Raw genomic sequence first — 18139 nt, forward strand, 5'->3', positions numbered from 1 at the left:
TGGGAGACTGGCTGGGAATCCCAAGTTCTGTTGACCTTTTTGAACCTGAAAATTGTGTTAGTTTCTCTATGAGATAGTAAAAGAAGGTTCAAATTGAACAGCTGCTGTCAACGGCCATTCTAAGCTGAATGTGCCTGCTCTCGTCAGATCGCAGCAGCAATGCAGCTTAAGGCTTGGCAAGTACCAGCATGGGAGACTGGCTGGGAATCCCAAGTTCTGTTGACATTTTTGAACCTGAAAATTGTGTTAGTTTCTCTATGAGATAGTAAAAGAAGGTTCAAATTGAACAGCTGCTGTCAACGGCCATTCTACTAAGCTTAATGTGCCTGCTCTCGTCAGATCGCAGCAGCAATGCAGCTTAAGGCTTGGCAAGTACCAGCATGGGAGACTGGCTGGGAATCCCAAGTTCTGTTGACATTTTTGAACCTGAAAATTGTGTTAGTTTCTCTATGAGATAGTAAAAGAAGGTTCAAATTGAACAGCTGCTGTCAACGGCCATTCTAAGCTGAATGTGCCTGCTCTCGTCAGATCGCAGCAGCAATGCAGCTTAAGGCTTGGCAAGTACCAGCATGGGAGACTGGCTGGGAATCCCAAGTTCCGTTGACCTTTTTGAACCTGAAAATTGTGTTAGTTTCTCTATGAGATAGTAAAAGAAGGTTCAAATTGAACAGTTGCTGTCAACGGCCTTTCTAAGCTGAATGTGCGTGCTCTTGTCAGATCGCAGCAGCGATGCAGCGATGCAGCTTAAGGCTTGGCAAGTACCAGCATGGGAGACTGGCTGCGAATCCCAACTTCCGTTGACCTTTTTGAACCTGAAAATTGTGTAAGTTTCTCTATGAGATAGTAAAAGAAGGTTCAAATTGAACAGCTGCTGTCAACGGCCATTCTAAGCTGAATGTGCGGGCTCTTGTCAGATCGCAGCAGCGATGCAGCTTAAGGCTTGGCAAGTACCAGCATGGGAGACTGGCTGGGAATCCCAAGTTCTGTTGACCTTTTTGAACCTGAAAATTGTGTTAGTTTCTCTATGAGATAGTAAAAGAAGGTTCAAATTGAACAGCTGCTGTCAATGGCCATTCTAAGCTGAACATGCCTGCTCTCGTCAGATCGCAGCAGCAATGCAGCTTAAGGCTTGGCAAGTACCAGCATGGGAGACTGGCTGGGAATCCCAAGTTCTGTTGACCTTTTTGAACCTGAAAATTGTGTTAGTTTCTCTATGAGATAGTAAAAGAAGGTTCAAATTGAACAGCTGCTGTCAACGGCCATTCTAAGCTGAATGTGCCTGCTCTCGTCAGATCGCAGCAGCAATGCAGCTTAAGGCTTGGCAAGTACCAGCATGGGAGACTGGCTGGGAATCCCAAGTTCTGTTGACATTTTTGAACCTGAAAATTGTGTTAGTTTCTCTATGAGATAGTAAAAGAAGGTTCAAATTGAACAGCTGCTGTCAACGGCCATTCTACTAAGCTTAATGTGCCTGCTCTCGTCAGATCACAGCAGCAATGCAGCTTAAGGCTTGGCAAGTACCAGCATGGGAGACTGGCTGGGAATCCCAAGTTCCGTTGACCTTTTTGAACCTGAAAATTGTGTTAGTTTCTCTATGAGATAGTAAAAGAAGGTTCAAATTGAACAGCTGCTGTCAACGGCCATTCTAAGCTGAATGTGCCTGCTCTCGTCAGATCGCAGCAGCAATGCAGCTTAAGGCTTGGCAAGTACCAGCATGGGAGACTGGCTGCGAATCCCAAGTTCCGTTGACCTTTTTGAACCTGAAAATTGTTAGTTTCTCTGTCAAAGATGGTAAAAGAAGGTTCAAATTGAACTGCTGCTGTCAACGGCCATTCTAAGCAGAATGTGCCTGCTCTCGTCAGATCGCAGCAGCAATGCAGCTTAAGGCTTGGCAAGTACCAGCATGGGAGACTGGCTGCGAATCCCAAGCTCTGTTGACCTTTTTGAACCTGAAAATTGTGTTAGTTTCTCTATGAGATAGTAAAAGAAGGTTCAAATTTAACAGCTGCTGTCAACGGCCATTCTAAGCTGAATGTGCGTGCTCTTGTCAGATCGCAGCAGCGATGCAGCTTAAGGCTTGGCAAGTACCAGCATGGGAGACTGGCTGGGAATCCCAAGTTCGGTTGACCTTTTTGAACCTGAAAATTGTGTTAGTTTCTCTATGAGATAGTAAAAGAAGGTTCAAATTGAACAGCTGCTGTCAACGGCCGTTCTAAGCTGAATGTGCCTGCTCTCGTCAGATCGCAGCAGCAATGCAGCTTAAGGCTTGGCAAGTACCAGCATGGGAGACTAGCTGGGAATCCCAAGTTCCGTTGACCTTTTTGAACCTGAAAATTGTGTTAGTTTCTCTATGAGATAGTAAAAGAAGGTTCAAATTGAACAGCTGCTGTCAACAGCCATTCTAAGCTGAATGTGCCTGCTCTGGTCAGATCGCAGCAGCAATGCAGCTTAAGGCTTGGCAAGTACCAGCATGGGAGACTGGCTGGGAATCCCAAGTTCTGTTGACATTTTTGAACCTGAAAATTGTGTTAGTTTCTCTATGAGATAGTAAAAGAAGGTTCAAATTGAACAGCTGCCGTCAACGGCCATTCTACTAAGCTTAATGTGCCTGCTCTCGTCAGATCGCAGCAGCAATGCAGCTTAAGGCTTGGCAAGTACCAGCATGGGAGACTGGCTGGGAATCCCAAGTTCCGTTGACCTTTTTGAACCTGAAAATTCTGTTAGTTTCTCTATGAGATAGTAAAAGAAGGTTCAAATTGAACAGCTGCTGTCAACGGCCATTCTAAGCTGAATGTGCCTGCTCTCGTCAGATCGCAGCAGCAATGCAGCTTAAGGCTTGGCAAGTACCAGCATCGGAGACTGGCTGGGAATCCCAAGTTCCGTTGACCTTTTTGAACCTGAAAATTGTGTTAGTTTCTCTATGAGATAGTAAAAGAAGGTTCAAATTGAACAGCTGCTGTCAACGGCCTTTCTAAGCTGAATGTGCGTGCTCTTGTCAGATCGCAGCAGCGATGCAGCTTAAGGCTTGGCAAGTACCAGCATGGGAGACTGGCTGCGAATCCCAAGTTCTGTTGACCTTTTTGAACCTGAAAATTGTGTTAGTTTCTCTATGAGATAGTAAAAGAAGGTTCAAATTGAACAGCTGCTGTCAACGGCCATTCTAAGCTGAATGTGCGGGCTCTTGTCAGATCGCAGCAGCAATGCAGCTTAAGGCTTGGCAAGTACCAGCATGGGAGACTGGCTGGGAATCCCAAGTTCTGTTGACCTTTTTTTAACCTGAAAATTGTGTTAGTTTCTCTATGAGATAGTAAAAGAAGGTTCAAATTGAACAGCTGCTGTCAACGGCCATTCTAAGCTGAATGTGCATGCTCTTGTCAGATCGCAGCAGCGTTGCAGCTTAAGGCTTGGCAAGTACCAGCATGGGAGACTGGCTGGGAATCCCAAGTTCTGTTGACCTTTTTTTAACCTGAAAATTGTGTTAGTTTCTCTATGAGATAGTAAAAGAAGGTTCAAATTGAACAGCTGCTGTCAACGGCCATTCTAAGCTGAATGTGCATGCTCTTGTCAGATCGCAGCAGCGTTGCAGCTTAAGGCTTGGCAAGTACCAGCATGGGAGACTGGCTGGGAATCCCAAGTTCTGTTGACCTTTTTGAACCTGAAAATTGTGTTAGTTTCTCTATGAGATAGTAAAAGAAGGTTCAAATTGAACAGCTGCTGTCAACGGCCATTCTAAGCTGAACGCGCGTGCTCTTGTCGGATCGCAGCAGCTTAAGGCTTGGCAAGTAACAGCATGGGAGACTGGCTGCGAATCCCAAGTTCCGTTGACCTTTTTGAACCTGAAAATTGTGTTAGTTTCTCTAGGAGATAATAAAAGAAGGTTCAAATTGAACAGCTGCTGTCAACAGCCGTTCTAAGCTGAATGTGCGTGCTCTTGTCAGATCGCAGCAGCGATGCAGCTTAAGGCTTGGCAAGTACCAGCATGGGAGACTGGCTGGGAATCCCAAGTTCCGTTGACCTTTTTGAACCTGAAAATTGTGTTAGTTTCTCTATGAGATAGTAAAAGAAGGTTCAAATTGAACAGCTGCTGTCAACGGACAATTCTAGGCTGAATGTGCCTCCTCTCGTCAGATCGCAGCAGCAATGCAGCTTAAGGCTTGGCAAGTACCAGCATGGGAGACTGGCTGGCAATCCCAAGTTCCGTTGACCTTTTTGAACCTGAAAATTGTGTTAGTTTCTCTATGAGATAGTAAAAGAAGGTTCAAATTGAACAGCTGCTGTCAACAGCCGTTCTAAGCTGAATGTGCGTGCTCTTGTCAGATCGCAGCAGCGATGCAGCTTAAGGCTTGGCAAGTACCAGCATGGGAGACTGGCTGGGAATCCCAAGTTCTGTTGACCTTTTTGAACCTGAAAATTGTGTTAGTTTCTCTATGAGATAGTAAAAGAAGGTTCAAATTGAACAGCTGCTGTCAACGGCCATTCTAAGCTGAATGTGCCTGCTCTCGTCAGATCGCAGCAGCAATGCAGCTTAAGGCTTGGCAAGTACCAGCATGGGAGACTAGCTGGCAATCCCAAGTTCCGTTGACCTTTTTGAACCTGAAAATTGTGTTAGTTTCTCTATGAGATAGTAAAAGAAGGTTCAAATTGAACAGCTGCTGTCAACGGCCATTCTAAGCTGAATGTGCGTGCTCTTGTCAGATCGCAGCAGCGATGCAGCTTAAGGCTTGGCAAGTACCAGCATGGGAGACTGGCTGGGAATCCCAAGTTCTGTTGACCTTTTTGAACCTGAAAATTGTGTAAGTTTCTCTATGAGATAGTAAAATACGGTTCAAATTGAACAGCTGCTGTCAACGGCCATTCTAAGCTGAATGTGCCTGCTCTCGTCAGATCGCAGCAGCAATGCAGCTTAAGGCTTGGCAAGTACCAGCATGGGAGACTGGCTGGGAATCATAAGTTCCGTTGACCTTTTTTTAACCTGAAAATTGTGTTAGTTTCTCTATGAGATAGTAAAAGAAGGTTCAAATTGAATAGCTGCTGTCAACGGCCATTCTAAGCTGAATGCGCCTGCGCTCGTCAGATCGCAGCAGCAATGCAGCTTAAGGCTTGGCAAGTACCAGCATGGGAGACTGGCTGGGAATCCCAAGTTCCAGTGACCTTTTTGAACATGAAAATTGTGTTAGTTTCTCTATGAGATAGTAAAAGAAGGTTCAAATTGAACAGCTGCTGTCAACGGCCATTCTAAGCTGAATGTGCATGCTCTTGTCAGATCGCAGCAGCGTTGCAGCTTAAGGCTTGGCAAGTACCAGCATGGGAGACTGGCTGGGAATCCCAAGTTCTGTTGACCTTTTTGAACCTGAAAATTGTGTTAGTTTCTCTATGAGATAGTAAAAGAAAGTAGAAATTAGGCAGCTGCTGTCAACGGCCATTCTAAGCTGAATGTGCCTGCTCTCGTCAGATCGCAGCAGCAATGCAGCTTAAGGCTTGGCAAGTACCAGCATGGGAGACTGGCTGGGAATCCCACGTTCCGTTGACCTTTTTGAACCTGAAAATTGTTAGTTTCTCTGTCAAAGATGGTAAAAGAAGGTTCAAATTGAACAGCTGCTGTCAACGGCCATTCTAAGCTGAATGTGCCTGCTCTCGTCAGATCGCAGCAGCAATGCAGCTTAAGGTTTGGCAAGTACCAGCATGGGAGACTGGCTGGGAATCCCAAGTTCTGTTGACCTTTTTGAACCTGAAAATTGTGTTAGTTTCTCTATGAGATAGTAAAAGAAGGTTCAAATTGAACAGCTGTTGGCAACGGCCATTCTAAGCTGAATGTGCCTGCTCTCGTCGGATCGCAGCAGCGATGCAGCTTAAGGCTTGGCAAGTACCAGCATGGGAGACTGGCTGGGAATCCCAAGTTCTGTTGACCTTTTTGAACCTGAAAATTGTGTTAGTTTCTCTATGAGATAGTAAAAGAAGGTTCAAATTGAACAGCTGCTGTCAACGGCCATTCTAAGCTGAATGTGCCTGCTCTCGTCAGATCGCAGCAGCAATGCAGCTTAAGGCTTGGCAAGTACCAGCATGGGACACTGGCTGGGAATCCCACGTTCTGTTGACCTTTTTGAACCTGAAATTTGTGTTAGTTTCTCTATGAGATAGTAAAAGAAGGTTCAAATTGAACAGCTGCTGTCAACGGCCATTCTAAGCTGAATGTGCCTGCTCTCGTCAGATCGCAGCAGCAATGCAGCTTAAGGCTTGGAAAGTACCAGCATGGGAGACTGGCTGGGAATCCCAAGTTCCGTTGACCTTTTTGAACCTGAAAATTGTGTTAGTTTCTCTATGAGATAGTAAAAGAAGGTTCAAATTGAACAGCTGCTGTCAACGGCCATTCTAAGCTGAATGTGCCTGCTCTCGTCAGATCGCAGCAGCATAAGGCTTGGCAAGTACAAGCATGGGAGACTGGCAGGGAATCCCAAGTTCCGTTGACCTTTTTGAACCTGAAAATTGTGTTAGTTTCTCTATGAGATAGTAAAAGAAGGTTCAAATTGAACAGCTGCTGTCGACGGCCATTCTAAGCTGAATGTGCCTGCTCTCGTCAGATCGCAGCAGCAATGCAGCTTAAGGCTTGGCAAGTACCAGCATGGGAGACTGGCTGCGAATCCCAAGTTCCGTTGACCATTTTGAACCTGAAAATTGTGTTAGTTTCTCTATGAGATTGTAAAAGAAGGTTCAAATTGAACAGCTGCTGTCAACGGCCATTCTACTAAGCTTAATGTGCCTGCTCTCGTCAGATCGCAGCAGCAATGCAGCTTAAGGCTTGGCAAGTACCAGCATGGGAGACTGGCTGGGAATCCCAAGTTCCGTTGACCTTTTTGAACCTGAAAATTGTGTTAGTTTCTCTATGAGATAGTAAAAGAAGGTTCAAATTGAACAGCTGCTGTCAACGGCCATTCTAAGCTGAATGTGCCTGCTCTCGTCAGATCGCAGCAGCAATGCAGCTTAAGGCTTGGCAAGTACCAGCATGGGAGACTGGCTGGGAATCCTAAGTTCTGTTGACCTTTTTGAACCTGAAAATTGTGTTAGTTTCTCTATGAGGTAGTAAAATAAGGTTCAAATTGAACAGTTGCTGTCAACGGCCATTCTAAGCTGAATGTGCCTGCTCTCGTCAGATCGCAGCAGCAATGCAGCTTAAGGCTTGGCAAGTACCAGCATGGGAGACTGGCTGGGAATCCCAAGTTCTGTTGACCTTTTTGAACCTAAAAATTGTGTTAGTTTCTCTATGAGATTGTAAAAGAAGGTTCAAATTGAACAGCTGCTGTCAACGGCCATTCTAAGCTGAATGTGCTTGCTCTCGTCAGATCGCAGCAGCAATGCAGCTTAAGGCTTGGCAAGTACCAGCATGGGAGACTGGCTGGGAATCCCAATTTCCGTTGACCTTTTTGAACCTGAAGATTGTGTTAGTTTCTCTTTGAGATAGTAAAAGAAGGTTCAAATTGAACAGCTGCTGTCAACGGCCATTGTAAGCTGAATGTGCCTGCTCTCGTCAGATCGCAGCAGCAATGCAGCTTAAGGCTTGGCAAGTATCAGCATGCGAGAATGGCTGGGAATCCCAAGTTCCGTTGACCTTTTTGATCCATAAAAATTGTGTTAGTTTCTCTATGAGATAGTAAAAGAAGGTTCAAATTGAACAGCTGCTGACAACGGCCATTCTAAGCTGAATGTGCCTGCTCTTGTCACATTGCAGGAGTAATGCAGCTTAAGGCTTGGCAAGTACCAGCATGGGAGACTGGCTGGGAATCCCAAGTTCTGTTGACCTTTTTGAACCTGAAAATTGTGTTAGTTTCTCGGGCAGGACTTGCTAGGGCCAGGGCAGGTCTTGTTAAGGCTCGGGAAGCATTTGTTAAGGCCCTTGCAGAACTTTTTAAAGCACCGCACAGGACCTGCTAAGACCCGGGAAGGACTTTTTAAAGCGCAGTCAGGACATGTTAAAGCTCGGGAAGGACTTAGCAGGGCCCGAGGAGGACTTGATAATGCACGGGAAGGACTTATTAAGGCCCAGGCAGGACTTGTTAATGCCCGGGCAGGAATTGTTAAGGCCAGGGCAGGACTTGTTAAGGCCCGGGATGGACTTTGTTAAGGACAATGAAGGACTTGCTATGGCCCGTGCAAGACTTGTTAAGGCCCGGTCAGGACTTGTTAAGGCCGAGCAGGACTTGTTAAGGCACTGGCAGGATTCGATGAGGCCTTGGCAGGACTTGTTAAGGCCCAGGAAGGATTTGTTAAGGCCTGGGCCGGACTTGTTAAGGCCCGGGATGGACTTTGTTAAGGTCGGTAAAGGACTTGCTATGGCCTGTGCAAGACTTGTTAAGGCCCGGGAAGGACTTGTTAAGGCCTGGTCAGGACTTGCTAAGGCCAAGCAGGACTTGTTAAGGCACTGGCAGGATTTGATAAGGCCTTGGCAGGACTTGTTAAGGCCAAGGAAGGATTTGTTAAGGCCTGGTCAGGACTTGGTAAGGTAGGGGTAGGACTTGTTAAGGCCGAGCAGGACTTGTTAAGGCACTGGCAGGATTCGATGAGGCCTTGGCAGGACTTGTTAATGCCCAGCAGGACTTGTTAAGGCACTGGCAGGATTCGTTAAGGCCTTGGCAGGTCTTGTTAAGGCTCGGGAAGCATTTGTTAAGGCCCTTGCAGAACTTTTTAAAGCACCGCTCAGGACCTGCTAAGACCCGGGAAGGACTTTTTAAAGCGCAGTCAGGACATGTTAAAGCTCGGGAAGGACTTAGCAGGGCCCGAGGAGGACTTGATAATGCACGGGAAGGACTTATTAAGGCCCAGGCAGGACTTGTTAATGCCCGGGCAGGAATTGTTAAGGCCAGGGCAGGACTTGTTAAGGCCCGGGATGGACTTTGTTAAGGACAATGAAGGACTTGCTATGGCCCGTGCAAGACTTGTTAAGGCCCGGTCAGGACTTGTTAAGGCCGAGCAGGACTTGTTAAGGCACTGGCAGGATTCGATGAGGCCTTGGCAGGACTTGTTAAGGCCAAGGAAGGATTTGTTAAGGCCTGGGCAGGACTTGTTAAGGCCCGGGATGGACTTTGTTAAGGTCGGTAAAGGACTTGCTATGGCCTGTGCAAGACTTGTTAAGGCCCGGGAAGGACTTGTTAAGGCCTGGTCAGGACTTGCTAAGGCCAAGCAGGACTTGTTAAGGCACTGGCAGGATTTGATAAGGCCTTGGCAGGACTTGTTAAGGCCAAGGAAGGATTTGTTAAGGCCTGGTCAGGACTTGGTAAGGTAGGGGTAGGACTTGTTAAGGCCGAGCAGGACTTGTTAAGGCACTGGCAGGATTCGATGAGGCCTTGGCAGGACTTGTTAATGCCCAGCAGGACTTGTTAAGGCACTGGCAGGATTCGATAAGGCCTTGGCAGGTCTTGTTAAGGCTCGGGAAGCATTTGTTAAGGCCCTTGCAGAACTTTTTAAAGCACCGCTCAGGACCTGCTAAGACCCGGGAAGGACTTTTTAAAGCGCAGTCAGGACATGTTAAAGCTCGGGAAGGACTTAGCAGGGCCCGAGGAGGACTTGATAAGGCACGGGAAGGACTTATTAAGGCCCAGGCAGGACTTGTTAATGCCCGAGCAGGAATTGTTAATGCCCGGGCAGGAATTGTTAAGGCCAGGGCAGGACTTGTTAAGGCCCAGGATGGACTTTGTTAAGGTCGGTGAAGGACTTGCTATGGCCCGTGCAAGACTTGTTAAGGCCCGGTCAGGACTTGTTAAGGCCCGGTCAGGACTTGTTAAGGCCGAGCAGGACTTGTTAAGGCACTGTCAGGATTCGATGAGGCCTTGGCAGGACTTGTTAAGGCCCAGGAAGGATTTGTTAAGGCCTGGGCAGGACTTGTTAAGGCCCGGGATGGACTTTGTTAAGGTCGGTAAAGGACTTGCTATGGCCTGTGCAAGACTTGTTAAGGCCCGGGAAGGACTTGTTAAGGCCTGGTCAGGACTTGCTAAGGCCAAGCAGGACTTGTTAAGGCGCTGGCAGGATTTGATAAGGCCTTGGCAGGACTTGTTAAGGCCAAGGAAGGATTTGTTAAGGCCTGGTCAGGACTTGGTAAGGTAGGGGTAGGACTTGTTAGGGCCCTGGAAGGACTCTAAAAGGCGTGAGCAGTACTTCTTATGGACCGGGAAGGACTTACTAAGGCCCGAGCAGGACTTGTTAAGGCCCGGGCAGGACATGCTACGGCTCCGGCAGGACATGTTGAGGCCCTGGAAGGACTTGTTAAGCTCTATGCAGGACTTGTTAAGGCCCGGGAAATACTTGATAAGGGCCAGGCAGGACTTGTTAAGGACTGGGAAGGACTTGTTATGTCCCGGGCAGGACTTGTTAAGGCCGTGGAAGAACTTTTTAATGACCAGGAAGGACTTGTGAAGGCCCGGGCAAGGTCCCCGATGGACTTGCTATGGCCCACTCAAGACTTGTTAGGGCCCGGACGGGACATTCTAAGGCCCAGGAAGGACTTGTTAACGCATGGCAGGACTTCTTAAGCCCGGGAAGGACTTGTTAAGGCCAGGGCAGGACTTATTTTTGCCCGGGAAGGAAATGCTAAGGCCTGGACAGGTCGTATTAAGGCCGGGGCAGGATTTGTTAAGGCCCGGGATCGACTTGTTAAGGCCCGACCAGGACTTGTTAAGGCCCAGGAAGAAATTGTTATCGCCCGGGAAGGAATTGATAAGACCCGGGAAGGATTTGCTATGGTACTGACAGAACTTTTTAAGGCCCGGTTAGGACTTGTTAAGGTCCGGGCAAGACTTCTTAAGGCCCGGGAAGGACTTGTTAAGTCCCGAGAAGGATTTGTTAAGGCCCGGGCAGGACTTGCTAAGGCACTGGCAGGACTTGTTAAGGTAGGGATAGGACTTGTTAAGGCCCGAGCAGGACTTTTAAAGGCCAAGACAGGACATGTTAGGGCCCTGGCAGGACTCTAAAAGGCGCGAGCAGTACTTCTTAAGACCCGGGAAGGACTTACTAAGGCCCGGGCAGGACTTTGTTAAGGTCGACGATTTACTTGCTAAGGCCCCTGCATAACTTGTTAAGGCCTGGGAAGGACTTGTTAAGGCCCGGGCTGGACTTTGTTAAGGCCAGTGAAGGACTTGCTAAGGCCAGTGCAAGACTTGCTAAGGCCAGTGCAAGACTTCTTAAGGCCCGGGAAGGACTTGTTAAGGCCCGGGAAGGACTTGTTAAGGCCGAGCAGGACTTGTTAAGCACTGGTAGGATTCGATAAGGCTTTGGCAGGACTTGTTAAGGCCTGGAAGGATTTGTTATGACCTGGGCAGGACTTGTTAAGGTAGGGGTAGGACTTGCTAAGGCCAGAGCAGGACTTTTAAAGGCCAAGGCTGGACTTGTTAGGCCCCTGGAAGGACTCTAAAAGGCGCAAGCAGGACTTCTTAAGGCCCGGGAAGGACTTGTTAAGGCCCGGGCAGGACGCGCTACGGCTCCGGCAGGGCTTGTTGAGGCCCTGGAAAGGACTTGTTAAGCCCCTTGCAAGACTTGTTAAGGCCATGGAAGGACTTATTGAAGCCAGAACAGGACTTGTTAAGGCCCTGGAAAAACTTGTTAAGGCCAGTGAAGGACTTGATAAGGCCCAGGCAGTACTTGTTAAGGCCCGGTAATGATTTGTTAAGGCCCTGCAGGAGTTGCTAAGGCTCATACAGTGCTTGATAAGGCATGGGAAGGACTTTTTAAGGTCCGGGCAGGACTTGTTAAGGCCATGGAAGGACCTGTTAAAGCCCAAGAATGTCTTGTTAACCCCTTAGCGCTCCGCGCCGTAGCTGTACTGCGCAGCTTCCGACGATTAGCGCTCAGCGCAGTACAGCTACGGCGCGAGCGCATAGGATTTTAGAATTGTCACCACGTCTCGCGACGTGGTGACATCGGGACGAGACTTGGGTGACAGAGGCAGGAGGAGTTCCTGTCTCCGTCCCCCGACCAATCAAATCGGTCCCGCCCGCCGATCGCCGTGATTGGCCAGTCAAACCTGACTGGCCAATTACAGCGATTTTGGGCTAAAAAACGTGGTTTTAGCCCCTTCCTCTTCCTCCAGCGGCACCATTTTGGTTTGGTATCGCTGGAGAGAGGAGAGAGCGTTACTGTGTGCACCAAAATACACTTTTACACTATAAATAGTGTTCTGATCCTTATCTGATCCCTATTGTTCCCTACAAATTCCCATCCCTATCTGTTTTTTCCTGTGTCCTGTGTGTTCCCAGTGTGATCGCCTTGTGTGATCCCACGTGTCTTCCGTTTTTCCCTGTCTGTCCCTTCTGAACCCAAACGCACTTTTCAGTGCGCTGTGTTAGCGTTGTTCTGCACTGGACGCACTTTTCAGTGCGCCGTGTGAATAGCGCTGCACAGAATCTTTAGCAGTCTTAGCGGTAGTTAATTTGTCTTAGGGCAAGCTAGGTGCATTTGTAGCGCCTTTTTGCACGGTGCACATAGGTTTTTTTTCGGTGCCTGGTAATATTTTTTTTCCAGAGCGCCGTAGGTGTACCCATACGTAGCTACTTTTTGTGTGTGCCATCTGTGCGGCTATTCCGTGTGGTTTGGTGTGCATTATCTTTTTTTTTGTGTGCTATCTGTGCGGCTTGTCCGTGTAGTTTAGTGTGCATTATTTTTTTGTGTGCTATCTGTGCGGCTTGTCCGTGTAGTTTAGTGCGCATTATTTTTTGTGTGCCATCTGTGCGGCTGGTCCATGTGGTTTGGTGTGCATTATCTTTTTTTTTTTGTGTGCTATCTGTGCGGCTTGTCCGTGTAGTTTAGTGCGCATTATTTTTTTTGTGTGCTATCTGTGCGGCTTGTCCGTGTAGTTTAGTGCGCATTATTTTTTTGTGTGCTATCTGTGCGGCTTGTCCGTGTAGTTTAGTGCACATTATTTTTGGTGTGTGCCATCTGTGCGGCTTGTCCGTGTAGTTTGGTGCGCATTATCTTTTTTTTTTTGTGTGCTATCTGTGCGGCTTGTCCGTGTAGTTTAGTGCACATTATTTTTTGTGTGTGCCATCTGTGCGGCTTGTCCGTGTAGTTTGGTGCGCATTATCTTTTTTTTTTTGTGTGCTATCTGTGCGGCTTGTCCGTGTAGTTTAGTGCACATTATTTTTTGTGTGTGCCATCTGTGCGGCTTGTCCGTGTAGTTTGGTGTGCATTATATTTTTTTTTTGTGTGCCTGCTAGACGGTTTATCCGTGTAGTTTGGTGCACATTATCTAATTTTTCCAGTTCTCTATTTTTTTTGTGTGCAATGTCTCAGAAGACGTACACCGTGTTGGAGGCATATAACATGCTTGCCTCTGACACCGAGTCAGCTAGTGGGGATGATGGTCCCTTTTACCTATCATCATCCTCCTGCTCATCTTCCAGTGACCTGGAAGGACCCCCAAGAAGGCGCCGTAGGGTTCCAGGGACTTCAGCAGGAGAAGTGCCTGGGACTTCAGCAGGAGAAGTGCCTGGGACTTCTGCAGGAGAAGTGCCTGGGACTTCTGCAGGAGAAGTGCCTGGGACTTCTACAGGAGAAGTGCCTGGGACTTCTGCAGGAGAAGTTTCTGGGACTTCTGCAGGAGAAGCGTCTGGGGCTTCCACTGACCCCACATGGGTAGCCCCAGATAATTATACCCCTCAGGTCCCTGACTTTTTGGGCCATCCTGGAATTAACTTTGACACGACAGGGCTCAGAGCTGTGAACTTTTTTAAGTTTTTTTTTGATGAGGCGCTGCTGAATATTATTATATTTCAGACAAATCTCTACGCTGCACAACATATTGCCCAAAACCCCACGTCCTTTTATGCACAACCCTACAGGTGGACCCCTGTCACTGCAGCAGAGATGCACAAGTATTGGGGCATAATACTCCTTATGGGGATAGTAAAGAAGCCTTCAATCAGGGACTACTGGAGCACAGACATACTGTACCACACCCCCATGTTCCGCATGGCAATGAGCAGGATGCGCTTTGAAGCCATCCATAAGTTTTTGCACTACACTGACAACACACAGTGCCCACCCAGAGGTGACCCCAGTTATGATCGGTTATTTAAGGTCAGGCCCATATTAGATCATTTTAGTGCCAAGTTTGCCCAGGCATATACCCCCGCCAAACATGTGAGCATAGACGAGTCCCTAGTACAATTCAAAGGGAGACTTCACTTCCGCCAGTACCTGCCCAATAAGAGGGCAAGGTATGGTGTGAAGATGTATAAGCTGTGCGAAAGTTCATCAGGGTACACATACAAGTTCAGGATATATGAAGGGAAGGACTCCACTATAGTGCCCCCAGAATTTCCCCCCCTTCCTGGGTGTTACAGGGAAGATAGTGTGGGATTTAGTGCACCCACTGCTGGACCAGGGCTACCACCTCTACCTGGACAATTTCTACACCAGCACCACCCTGTTCAAGTGCCTCACTTCCAGAAATACTGCGGCATGCGGCACTGTACGCAGAAATCAGAGAGGTCTCCCTAAGTCGCTGCTTGGGCAAAAACTTAAAAGGCACGAAAGCAGGGCACTATGCAGCGACTCTGTATTGTGTGTTAAGTACAAGGACAAGAGAGAAGTCCTTGTATTAACCACAATACATGAGCACACCACCACCCCTGTACCAGTACGAGGTGCCAGTACAGAAACCCCCAAGCCAGACTGTATTTTAGATTATAACAAATACATGGGAGGGGTGGACTTGTCTGACCAGGTGCTTCAGCCGTACAATGCCATGCGGAAGTCGAGGGTGTGGTACAAGAAGCTGGCCGTGCACATGATGCAGATGGCATTGTATAATGCTTATGTGCTGCATCGATATGCCGGCCAGAGGGGAACTTTCCTGGAATTTCAAGAGGTGGTAATAAAGTACTTTCTTTTTGGAGACCAGGAAGGGGGGAGTGCTAGCACATCTGGAAGTGAGGCCCCATCACGTATTGTACCAGGGCAGCACTTTCCAGGAGTAGTTCCCCAAACAGCCAGCAAGGGAAGGACACAGAAGAGGTGCAGGGTGTGCTCCAAAAATGGCATTCGGAAGGACACCATTCATCACTGTGAGACATGCCCAGAAAAACCAGGGTTATGTATGAAAGATTGCTTCCGAATTTATCATACATCGTTGGATTTTTAGAGTACCCTGTTGTTACCCTGACGCACAGCTTATACATCATGCCGCATGCCGCATCTTCCCTTCTAAGCCCTGCCATGACCTAAGTGAAGTTGGCCCCCCCACCTTGTTCAAATCAAACAAAATTGGTGTCAAACGTTTGTGCTACGTTTGTGCTGGTTTGTGCAGCAGAAATTTTCGTTTGTGCCGCTATCGTTTTTAAGATTTTAATGAAAGTTTCCAGAGGTCATCAGAGGTCAACCAGCCCCCCCACATTGCCCAAATCAAACAAAACTGGTTCCAAATAATTCTGCTACGTTTGTGCTGGTTTGTGCTGCGCAAATTTTTGTTTGTGCTGCTTTTGTTTTGAATTTATGAACAAAAAATGAAAGTTCAAAAGTTCAAGCAGCCCCCCCACATTAACGGAATCAAACAAAACTGGTGTCAAACGTTAGTGCTACGTTTGTGCTGGTTTGTGCAGCAAAAATTTTCGTTTGTGCCGCTATCATTTTTAATATATTCATACTTTTTTGCAGAGGTCATCAGAGTTCATTTCTTCCAAAGTACAATGTGTTTGCTAGCTCCCCCTGGTGATCAAGCCAGGGAAGTGTCACTAGGTTTGTTTTTAACCAGTTCATCCTAAACACCTCAAACACCTGAACATACCTTAAAAATTATAACGGCACAAACAAAAATTTTTGCTGCACAAACCAGCACAAACGTAGCACTAACGTTTGACACCAGTTTTGTTTGATTCCGTTAATGTGGGGGGGCTGCTTGAACTTTTGAACTTTCATTTTTTGTTCATAAATTCAAAACAAAAGCAGCACAAACAAAAATTTGCGCAGCACAAACCAGCACAAACATAGCAGAATTATTTGGAACCAGTTTTGTTTGATTTGGGCAATGTGGGGGGGCTGGTTGACCTCTGATGACCTCTGGAAACTTTCACTAAAATCTTAAAAACGATAGCGGCACAAACGAAAATTTCTGCTGCACAAACCAGCACAAACGTAGCACAAACGTTTGACACCAATTTTGTTTGATTTGAACAAGGTGGGGGGGCCAACTTCACTCAGGTCCTGCCATGTGCCCAGCCTGTAGATTACTGTCCCGTATGCTTTACCCGGGAAAACATGCATCATGATTTTTAGGGTGTTTGTCTCCCATGGCAGCAGCTGGGCACAAAATGACATAATGGATATTTTTTACTATGCACTATCCATTATGCACTTTTTCAGGGGTCCACCTGTGGGGTTAAAATGCTAACTATACCCCTAGATTAATTCATGGAGGGGTGTAGTTTCCAAAATAGGGTCAGTTCTTAGGGGTTTCTACTGTACTGGCCCCTATTGGCATCTACAAATCTTTCATGATGCCAAAAAGAAAAAAAAAAAAGTACAATGTCTGTGCTCCAACAAGTTATTCCCTTTTGAGCCCTGTCGTGTCTCCATCCTACAGATTATTGCATCCTATGGGGTATTGCCCTAACCGGGGTAACCCGCAGAATGATTTTTGATGTGTTTTTCCCCAGTGGCATGAGTTGGGCAAAATACTTTTGTCACTTCAATGGCATATTTGATAAATTGCAATACAATTGTTTCTCTGCACTACTCACTTTGTATTAAATTTTAGCCAGCACCTTAGGGGTTAAAATGCTCATACAAGCCTACATACATTCTTTGAGGGGTGCCCTTTCCAAAATGGGTTCACTACTTGGGGGTTTCTATTGTACTGGTACCTCGGGGGTACCCCCCATTACCAATCTAGTGAAAACGAAGCTTGAAAACCTAAATTGTGCTTCTTTCTTCCTGACCCCTGCCGTGTGCCCAGCCTGTAAATTATTGGCACATGTGTGGTATTGCTGTATTTGGGACAACCCGCAGAATGATTTTTGGGGTGTTTGTCTAAAGTGGCATGGGTTGGGCACAGTACACGAGGCACTAAAATGACATTTTTGAAATAAAAACACAATTTTTACTCTGCACCCTTTACTTTGCATTCAATTTTGGCCAGCGTGTTGGGGGTTAAAATGCTCATACAAGCCTACATACATTCTTTGAGGGGTGCCCTTTCCAAAATGGGTTCACTACTTGGGGGTTTCTATTGTACTGGTACCTCGGGGGCAGGGCCGGTTCTAGACAAAGTGGGGCCCTGGGCAAAACTAAAAGTGGGGCCCCAAAATAAAACTATTTTATGACCAGTCGCAGTCAGCAAGAGGCTCCTTTAGTATGGTAAAACAAACTGTAATATGACAATTTTATAGGAGATAGATAAATGATAGGGAAATTTATGGGCAGCATGGTGGCTCCGCGATTAGCACTACAGCCTTGCAGCGCTGGTCAACATCTGCAAAGATTTTGTATGTTCTCTCTGTGTCTGCGTGGGTTTCCTCCGGGTTCTCCGGTTTCCTCCCACACTCCAAAAAATTACTGGTAGGTTGATTAGACTGTGAGGCCCATTGGGGAGAGGGACCGATATTTTCTGAAAGCAGACACTTGCCCCATTTTCAAAATTGCATCAAAGATTTTATAGACATAGGCGCCTTCATGCAATTTTGATTCAAATTGAAACATTTTATTAAAAATACTTAAAATTTGACTTTGATGGCAAAAAATTTGATACAAACATGGACATTTGTAGAGTTCACAAATGTGCCCTATTGATATGTTCACATGAATAAATCCACATAATATCACTAAAACTGTAATAACTAGATATCTGCTTTTCAGCTAGACATTTTTAGACAGTCACAACCTGCAAAATATATCAATAAAACAGAATAAAAAGTAAAGGCGCCATAAACCCGATATAATTTTGAAAGCAGACAACCAGGCGATGCATTTGGCAATTAACATTCAAATTTTCCTCTACAATATGTACAAATCCAGATACTTATATAAAGAAAATCTACTTTCCTAAAACAGTAAGATGTGAGGAGATCATACATACCCCACATGTGTATATTCACCAAAATATGCAGCAAAGGGAACTGCAGAAAATTCACACAGATGTATCATTGTCTGTTCCTTACACAATGGT

General features: G+C 46.6%; 22 pseudogenes; all 22 read left to right on the forward strand.

Annotated features, from left to right (window-relative positions):
- Positions 1-106: 106 nt before the first annotated feature.
- Positions 107-225, forward strand: LOC140083337 (5S ribosomal RNA; annotated as a pseudogene).
- A 262-nt stretch (positions 226-487) lies between these two features.
- On the forward strand, positions 488-606 carry LOC140099180 (5S ribosomal RNA; annotated as a pseudogene).
- A 456-nt stretch (positions 607-1062) lies between these two features.
- Positions 1063-1181, forward strand: LOC140086382 (5S ribosomal RNA; annotated as a pseudogene).
- A 70-nt stretch (positions 1182-1251) lies between these two features.
- On the forward strand, positions 1252-1370 carry LOC140083338 (5S ribosomal RNA; annotated as a pseudogene).
- A 262-nt stretch (positions 1371-1632) lies between these two features.
- Positions 1633-1751, forward strand: LOC140088305 (5S ribosomal RNA; annotated as a pseudogene).
- A 448-nt stretch (positions 1752-2199) lies between these two features.
- Positions 2200-2318, forward strand: LOC140084840 (5S ribosomal RNA; annotated as a pseudogene).
- A 70-nt stretch (positions 2319-2388) lies between these two features.
- Positions 2389-2507, forward strand: LOC140095714 (5S ribosomal RNA; annotated as a pseudogene).
- Positions 2508-2577: 70 nt separating this feature from the next.
- Positions 2578-2699, forward strand: LOC140098068 (5S ribosomal RNA; annotated as a pseudogene).
- Positions 2700-2769: 70 nt separating this feature from the next.
- Positions 2770-2888, forward strand: LOC140087552 (5S ribosomal RNA; annotated as a pseudogene).
- A 1577-nt stretch (positions 2889-4465) lies between these two features.
- On the forward strand, positions 4466-4584 carry LOC140093805 (5S ribosomal RNA; annotated as a pseudogene).
- A 70-nt stretch (positions 4585-4654) lies between these two features.
- Positions 4655-4773, forward strand: LOC140097249 (5S ribosomal RNA; annotated as a pseudogene).
- Positions 4774-4843: 70 nt separating this feature from the next.
- On the forward strand, positions 4844-4962 carry LOC140093097 (5S ribosomal RNA; annotated as a pseudogene).
- A 449-nt stretch (positions 4963-5411) lies between these two features.
- Positions 5412-5530, forward strand: LOC140088717 (5S ribosomal RNA; annotated as a pseudogene).
- A 70-nt stretch (positions 5531-5600) lies between these two features.
- LOC140088385 (5S ribosomal RNA) lies at positions 5601-5719 on the forward strand (annotated as a pseudogene).
- Positions 5720-5789: 70 nt separating this feature from the next.
- LOC140092464 (5S ribosomal RNA) lies at positions 5790-5908 on the forward strand (annotated as a pseudogene).
- A 70-nt stretch (positions 5909-5978) lies between these two features.
- Positions 5979-6097, forward strand: LOC140096137 (5S ribosomal RNA; annotated as a pseudogene).
- A 70-nt stretch (positions 6098-6167) lies between these two features.
- On the forward strand, positions 6168-6286 carry LOC140084552 (5S ribosomal RNA; annotated as a pseudogene).
- Positions 6287-6537: 251 nt separating this feature from the next.
- Positions 6538-6656, forward strand: LOC140092212 (5S ribosomal RNA; annotated as a pseudogene).
- A 70-nt stretch (positions 6657-6726) lies between these two features.
- On the forward strand, positions 6727-6848 carry LOC140098069 (5S ribosomal RNA; annotated as a pseudogene).
- Positions 6849-6918: 70 nt separating this feature from the next.
- LOC140086815 (5S ribosomal RNA) lies at positions 6919-7037 on the forward strand (annotated as a pseudogene).
- A 70-nt stretch (positions 7038-7107) lies between these two features.
- LOC140079993 (5S ribosomal RNA) lies at positions 7108-7226 on the forward strand (annotated as a pseudogene).
- A 70-nt stretch (positions 7227-7296) lies between these two features.
- LOC140096549 (5S ribosomal RNA) lies at positions 7297-7415 on the forward strand (annotated as a pseudogene).
- The last annotated feature ends 10724 nt before the right edge of the window (positions 7416-18139 follow it).

The sequence above is a fragment of the Engystomops pustulosus genome, chromosome 9, assembly GCF_040894005.1.
Source record: "Engystomops pustulosus chromosome 9, aEngPut4.maternal, whole genome shotgun sequence".
Taxonomy (NCBI): domain Eukaryota; kingdom Metazoa; phylum Chordata; class Amphibia; order Anura; family Leptodactylidae; genus Engystomops; species Engystomops pustulosus.